Source organism: Thalassophryne amazonica, chromosome 3 (assembly GCF_902500255.1).
Source record: "Thalassophryne amazonica chromosome 3, fThaAma1.1, whole genome shotgun sequence".
Taxonomy (NCBI): Eukaryota; Metazoa; Chordata; class Actinopteri; order Batrachoidiformes; family Batrachoididae; genus Thalassophryne; species Thalassophryne amazonica.
Window position 1 is genome coordinate 120,768,658 of NC_047105.1, and position 7,854 is coordinate 120,776,511.

Consider the following 7,854-nt stretch of genomic DNA (forward strand, 5'->3'; position numbering starts at 1 on the left):
AAAAGGTCTTCCATACTTGCGATGTGAACTGGGGCCCTCAGTTCAATACGATGTTCAGGAGAATGCCATGCAGCCGAAACACATTGGACTTGGAGGCTCGCGGTCTCCTGGAGTGATGGCTAATTGGGCAGGGCCACAAAGTGTGCTGCCTTGGAAAAATAATCTACAATGCTGAGGATGGAGGTCATTCCTTTGGAGGAGGAGAGGCATGCGATGAAATCCAGGCAAATGTGTGACCAAGAGGAGGCAGTGGATGGAGGAGTCTGGATGGTGACAGATGGGAAGACTTACTCCTGGTGCTGAGGGTGCAAGCCTTGATGTAGTCTCGCACATCTGCCTGGACAGAGGGCCACCAGACATTCTGTTGTAGGGGATGAAGGGTTCTTCAAATACCAGGGTGACAGAAGAACTTTGAGGCATGGATGAAGTGAAGGACAGCGGACTGGGCAGCAGGTGGCGTGAAGAGCCATCTGGGAGGTCCTCATCCAAGAGTCAGGTAAGTCTTCAGGGCCTCCCAGGTGAATGCTCCAACAACCATATGGTCAGGAATAACATTGTCTGGCGATGAAGTACAGTCTTTCAAGGAGAATTGGCATGATAGTGCTTTAATGATCTGGGTCTGTAAATAATGGAGTTAAACTGTCCAAAAAACAATGACCACCTGGCCTGTCTGGAATTAAGTCTCTTGGCAGATTGAATATATGCAAGGTTCTTGTGGTCTGTCCAAACAATAAAGGGAACAGATACACCTTCAGGCCAGTGTCTCCATTCCTGTAGTTGCTCCTCCACGGAGCACCATAATTCTGCTCAGCAGGAGACAGACATACAATTGAAGACCATCTGAAATTCCTGTTCAAAGTTTCTGTGTAGGCTCTCAGTTGTCCAGGTGGTTTCCATAGTAGAGAAGCTTGAATCTTTGACTGGACTGGGTTGCTTGACGCGAGGACGTTTCGCTTCAAATCGCAGAAGCTTCCTCAGCTAAAATTCTTGCTCTGGAAGTCTGACTCTTGTAGAGAAGAATAAAACAGAAGCCAACAAAAGCTGGAGTTTTAAACCTAACCAGACCCCTCCTACTGAGAGGCAGACTGCTATAGGCTAGTGACTAAACAATAGCTCTAATTAGCAACTATTGTGCTCTAGTTAGCACACCTAATGACAGGACAGCTGTCCCTCTGATGATGGGATGGATGCCTTTCTGATGGCTCCCTTGATGACATGAATGACTCATTACCATGAACAAAAGACTGAAGCTCCTTTGACCTGAGTATCCCATTGTAAACAGGGGATAAAGCATGTCTCAGACCCCCTACCCGGTTAAGGCTGGGTTTCAAACGTTTTACAAAGAATGCCTCCTTGACCCCTCTCTCAAACTATTTCTTCTCTCTGGCTAATATTTTAACTTCCTTGTCCTCAAACGTGTGGTTACTGTCTTTAAGGTGGAGATGAGCCGCAGACTGAGGTCCACAAGCGTCCTGTTCAAAGGTTGCATATAAAGATAAGTTTGGTGACTTCTGTTCCCACAGCGCCGTAGCCCAGACCAAGGCATCACTGCGGAGCAGACTGATTAGATAACCTATTTTATGAGTGTCAGCAGTGTACCTGGATGGTTTCTGTGAGAAAACTAGAGAATATTGAAGGAGAAATGCAGCACGTGTCTACAGATCCAGAGTATGGTTTGGGGTGAAAAATAATAGGTTCCTAAGCCGCACCATGAACTGGTGCAGGTGTCAATACTAGTGAGGCAGAGGTGGACTGAGCTGAGGGTGCAATGGTTGTGGCTATGCTAACAGACAATCGTTCATTCAGGACTGAGAGGTGGGTGCATAACTGGGTTACCTGGGCAGCGAGTGCCTTCTCTTGCTGTGCTTGTGCTGTGATTTGCTGCTGTAGTTGTGCTAATAAGGTCCCCTGTGAGCTGAGGGCCTTGTGGATCGGTTCTGCCCTCGCTGGGTCCAGGTGGTGGCCAAAAACCTGTTAAGCTGGGCTTACACTGTGCAAGTTTTGGCTGTTTTCAGCCGATTTTTCACTCGTGCGAGAATTTTTTGGATCGTGCCAAGTTTCAGCTTAATTGTGCTTCCTACATCGTGTATTATACATGGAGTAACGAGCTGCGTTTAAGCTCTCATGACCACCTCCCGATCGGCAATCGCATGGTTGGATGAAAATCAAACCTGTTTGATATTCTGGTCGGCCATCTTGACGGTTCTGTGCTGTTGAAGCAGTGCTACAAGCGTCTCTCGCACTGTGCCTGTGCAAACACTGGAGAGAGCATAAACAGTGATCATCTCTTTGGGAGAGCAGCTTCTGTTTCTTTTTTCCCCATTATTCTTCAACTCATTTAAAGTCTTGTATTTATTTATTTATTTTTTTTTTTAACTTTGATGTCTCCCATCGAGAGTTTTTGGAAAAATAAGAAATGTAAATAAAGTTTAAAAAAAAAGAAAAAGAAAAAAAAAGCTGTTTATGTTTTGCTTCTGGAAACACGAGTCCAATGTGTGGTTTTTGAACGTACAATGTGAGCAGTCAGATCACATCAGAACATCGGGCCGTACAGTGCGAGAACATAAATCGTGCGCTCTGAACTTTTACACTGTGCGGTTTTGTCGCACAGTTTGAGCTGGAGCCAAGTACAACGATTGAAAATATCGTACAGTGTTTGCCCAGCTTTAAGAATAAACCAGAGATAAGTATTAGGACCTAAAATGCAGGGAGCCACAATTAAGCAAAAAAATAACAATTATATTGCGCAAACAATGTTGGAATTGGAAATGTACAAATCCAGGGAGGATCACATCAGAACAAGAAGATGCTGGCTTAATCAAAACAATGGATGGAGTGGGTTCCTGAGCCAGATGGCAGATGATGAGTGAACCAGAACAAGAACCAGGAGGTTGCGATGGAGGTGACTGCAGGCAGGAATGCTGAAGACACGAGGAAAATGGAATTATCACAGGACCAAAATACGAGGACTTAGAAAGGATCATTCGGAGATGAAGTAAGGCCAGGTACCACACAGGCAAAGCTTAATTTCTGGCGAGTGTGAAGAGGCAGGATCAGGGTTTATATAGAGCTGAGATGATTGACACCAAGGCAGCACAATAAAGTGAGGTACAGACTGGCACTCACTTTCACCTGACTTTTAACTGGATCTGATTGTGGATTTGTGGACATTTAAATTTAATATTGAAAAGCCCATTTGGTGTACGTTTTGCATTATATCTCAATCAAAAGTATCTCAATCACTCTCTTTTTTTTCTGTTATGGATTTACCTACACTACCAAAATTGGGTGGAAATTCCAATTTTGTGCCTGTTTTCTGCCAGATATCAGTAGGAAATAAATCACCAAAAAACAATGACAAATTGACCATAGCAGGGATAACCAATGTTCTGTGAAAATTATTGAAAAAGAATTCAGAAACCAAAAAAGTAAAAAAAAACAAAAAAAAAAAACTGACAACACCACAAAAAAAAACTTTGATTCAAGTCTATGAACTAAATACATACTCCTGACATTTGATCACATCTAATTTAGCTTATGAAAAGACACTTAGGACTTTGACCTTGAAAATTTTTCCAAGGTAAAAATGAGTGGAATTGGAAAATAGTGTTGGCAGAGGTTTACGCTCTACGAGCGCGTTGCTGTAGTTTGAATATCAATCTACAAACAGGGTAAGAAGGGGGGTGGGTTAGTGAGCTGTTTGACAGACGTGATGTGATGCATCAGTGGTGTGGAGCAGCTGTGTATCAAATTAATTGTCCAAGTAAGTGTCTGTGTATTTATGTCACATGGAGATAAGACAGCTTCAGACATGCCAGGAAGGACAACTGCACAACTGAGCAGAACCGAGTCGAATCAGGTACAGAACTGAATGAGTAAAGGATGAAAACTGTATAGCTGTGAAAAACTGCAGGAGATGGAGGGAGAAATGGAAAGACATCCCTGGTGAAATGTTTTTCTTTCTTTTTTTACTATATTTGACAGACTGAATAAACTCTTTTGTCCCATTTAATGCAAATATGTCCATAAGAATTTGGACAGTGACCATTCAGATTTTTATTTTGGTTCTGTACACCACAGTCATGGTGTTTAAACCAAATCAAAATGTGCTTGCAGTGCTGACATCCAGCTTTAATTGAAGCATTTTATAACATGAAATAAGTATTTGATCCACCAGAAAAACAGACCTTAACAATTGGTACAAAAACATTTGTTTGCCATTATAAATGTCAGATGTTTCCTGTAGTTCTTCACCAAGTTTTCACACACTGCAGCAGGGATTTCGGTCCACTCCTCCATACAGCTCTTCTCCAGATCTTTCAGGTTCGGAGTTTCAGCTCCCTCCAAAGATTTTCTATTGAGTTCAGGTCTGGAGACTGGCCAGGCCACTCCAGGACCTTGAAATGCTTCTTACGGAGCCCCTCCTTAGTTGCCCTGGCTGTGTGTTTGGGGTCATTGTCATGCTGGAAGACCCAGCCATGACCCACCTTCAATGCTCTTACTGAGGGAAGGAGGTTGTTTGTCAAAATCTCACAGTACATGACCCCATCCATCCTCCCTTCAATACGGTGCAGTCGTTCTGTCCCCTTTGCAGAAGAGCACCCCCAGAGTATGATGTTTCCACCCTCATGCTTCACAGTTGGGACAGTGTTCTTGGGGTTGTTCTCATCCTCCAAACCATCCTCCTTGCCTCATCTGACCACATGACCTTCTCCCATGCCTCCTCTGGATCATCCAGATGGTCACTGGTGAACTTCAAACGGGCCTGGACATGTGCTGGCTTGAGCAGGGGGGCCTTGCTGCCCTGCTGGATTTTAAACCATGACAGCATCATGTGTTACTAATGTAATCTTTGTGACTGTGGTCCCAGCTCTCTTCAGGTCATTGACCAGGTCCTCCTGTGTAGTTCTGAGCTTTCTTAGAATCATCCTTACCACACGAAGTGAGATCTTGCATGGAATCCCAGACCGAGGGAGATTGACAGTCATCTTGTGTTTCTTCCACTTCCTAATCAGCCCAGTCTCACTTTTTTTTGTTTGTTTGTTTGTTTGTTTGTTTTTTCATGCTACTGTCATGAAATGAGTCAAATTTTCATGACGGGATTTTTTTAAACTCACTATTCCTGACCCTACTCCTACCCCAACCTTAACCTTAACCATAACCTAATACTACTCCTTCCCCCAACCCTAACCATAAACCACCCCGATCCCGCTTCACTTTTAATTTTGTGCAGCCATCACAGAATGAATTAGAATGAATTTGTGCTGCCGTGACAAAAATGAGGCGCTTTTTGTCACAATATCACAAACCAATAGATTAATGTATATTTCGTGCTGAATCACGACTTGCCATGAGATCAGGTTGTTCTAATAATAATAATCATAACAGTTGTCTTCTCACCAAGTTGCTTGCCTGTTGTCCTGTAGTCCATCCCAGCCTTGTGCAAGTCTACAGTTTTGTCCCTGGTGTCCTTAGACAGCAGAATAGGAGGGCTTCTTAAAGAAGAACAAACAGGTCTGAGAGAGCCAGAATTCTTGCTGGTTGGTAGGTGATCAAATACTTATTTCATGCAATAAAATGCAAATTAATGATTTCAAATCATACAATGTGATTTTCTGGATTTTTTTTTTTTTTTTTTTTTAGATTCTTTCTCTCACAGTTCAAGTGTACCTACGATAACAATTTCAGACCTCTCCATTCTTTGTAGGTGGGGAAAACCTGCAAAATTGACAGTGGATCAAATACTTATTTCCCCCACTGTATGAAGTGTTCATGACAGTGTCATGTAACAGTTATGACAGTGTCATATTACTCTTATGGCAATACCTTCAAATAAAGTGTTACCTCATTTTTATACAGTGCACCCGGAAAGAATTCACAGTGCTGCACTTTTCCCACATTTTATGTTATAGCCTTATTCAAAAATGGATGGAATTCATTTTTTTTCCACAAAATTTGACACAGAATACCCCATAATGACAATGTGAAAATTTTTATTTTTTATTTTATTTTTTTTTTTTTTTGAGATTTTTGGAAATGTATTCAAGCCTGGCGTGTTACCTGTGGGGATCCATAGGCTTTAGATTGGGTACTGTTTATAAACTAGGTAGCTGACATTTCTCAACAGTGGTAATAAATTCTGCAAAGTTTCTATAATGACTTGTATTGGTGTGTGAGTCCAGAATGTTTTTAGAACAGTCGACCTGAAACCTCAACAATTTTTTAGAGGAAGAAGTCAACCCTATTATTTCCTGTTAGTTATGTAATTTTTTTTAGTGTTAATTTATTGTCTTAATGTATTTAGAAATTGTTTAGGTTCTTGTTATCATATACACAACATTATTAATATTTTATTTTATTATCACTTATATATTGTCATTTGATTTTTAAATGGACCACAATGGAAACAAGTGTTTTCACTTTCTTGTGTCATCCATGTATTTTTTTTATGTATTTACAATTGCATTATGTACTTACATTGAACTTATTAATGAAGTCATGTACGCACGCATACAGATGCCACTTTGCTTTTAATATGTAGATGATTTACCACCCTCTGCTGGATTGTCTTGTGAGTCCAGAATGTAATTATCAATATCCATTGTTCAGTGTTGTTAGCTAATATCCATAGTTTCTCCAAAAATATTAGGCCTATCAATGTTCCCTTTTGACAGTGTTGAGCCATGACCCAAAATACATAAGAATACCAAATGGCAAAAGTCAGCTCTCCCCAGTTTATATGTGATTTATGCCATACACATGCATGCATGCATGCACACATACATACAGAGGCCACTTGGCTCTTAATATGTATTTAGATTAAAAAAAAAAAAGATCACAAAAAAAAAACTAAGAAATCACATTTATGTAAGTATTCACAGCCTTTGCCATGAAGCTCAAAATTGAGCTCAGGTGAATCCTATTTTCTTGAGATGTTTCTACAGTTTATTCGGAGTACACCTGGGGTAGGTTAAGTTAGGGTTGGGGTCTGTTGAGATCATTACCATTCCATGTCTGTTCACTAGGTTGTGACCTGTGAGAGTCCCAACTACTGTACTTATTATACTTCAAGGCTGGCCAACTAGCTCCCTGGAAAACCTTAAGTTTGGTCCTTTCATGAGCTATCTTGCATGCCTGCAGTTACTCAAGCACTGCTATTGTTTGTGGTGCTACTTCCTGATCCAGTTCTGGAGGGTGGTCTCCTGCACAGCAGTTGACACCCCTACAAAGGGCTTTGGAACCACAAACTTAGTTGAGCTCCCCGACATGTTTGGACTGCAGAGGTACGTTGATAGAATCAACTGATGCATTATCAAATGCTCCCTGAATACTGAGAAAACAATCTAATCCATGCTGTCAACGAGACAGGGTTCTCTCAATTCTCATAACAAGATCATGCATCGCAGTCTCTGTGGAGAGCCCTGCTTGATATGTATGTTTCCTTAAATTGAGTGGTGACCTTTTAAGGACACCATCTCTGACATTATTAATTAGTCTCTCCAAACTTTTTAAAAGGAATGATGTGAGACTGATAGGTCTAAATGCTTTTGTTTCTTTGTAAGAAGGTTTGCTCGGCTTGGGTAGAAAATCACCCTGGCTCATCTCCTCAATTTGGGAACATAGCCATTAGCTAGACATGCTTGATACACCTTAGTTATAATATTGATTAGAACTCCAAGTCCTTCTGTAGAACAGCAGGGAAAAACCTATCAATGCCACTAATTTTGTATGGGCCAAACAAATTGATTGCCCATTCCAATCTAGTTTGATTAACTCTCTTAACCGCTATAGTCTACTCTTCCACAGTGGGGACACAAGGAGGCTCATCCACTGGGTGCTCCTCATTATGGGCCT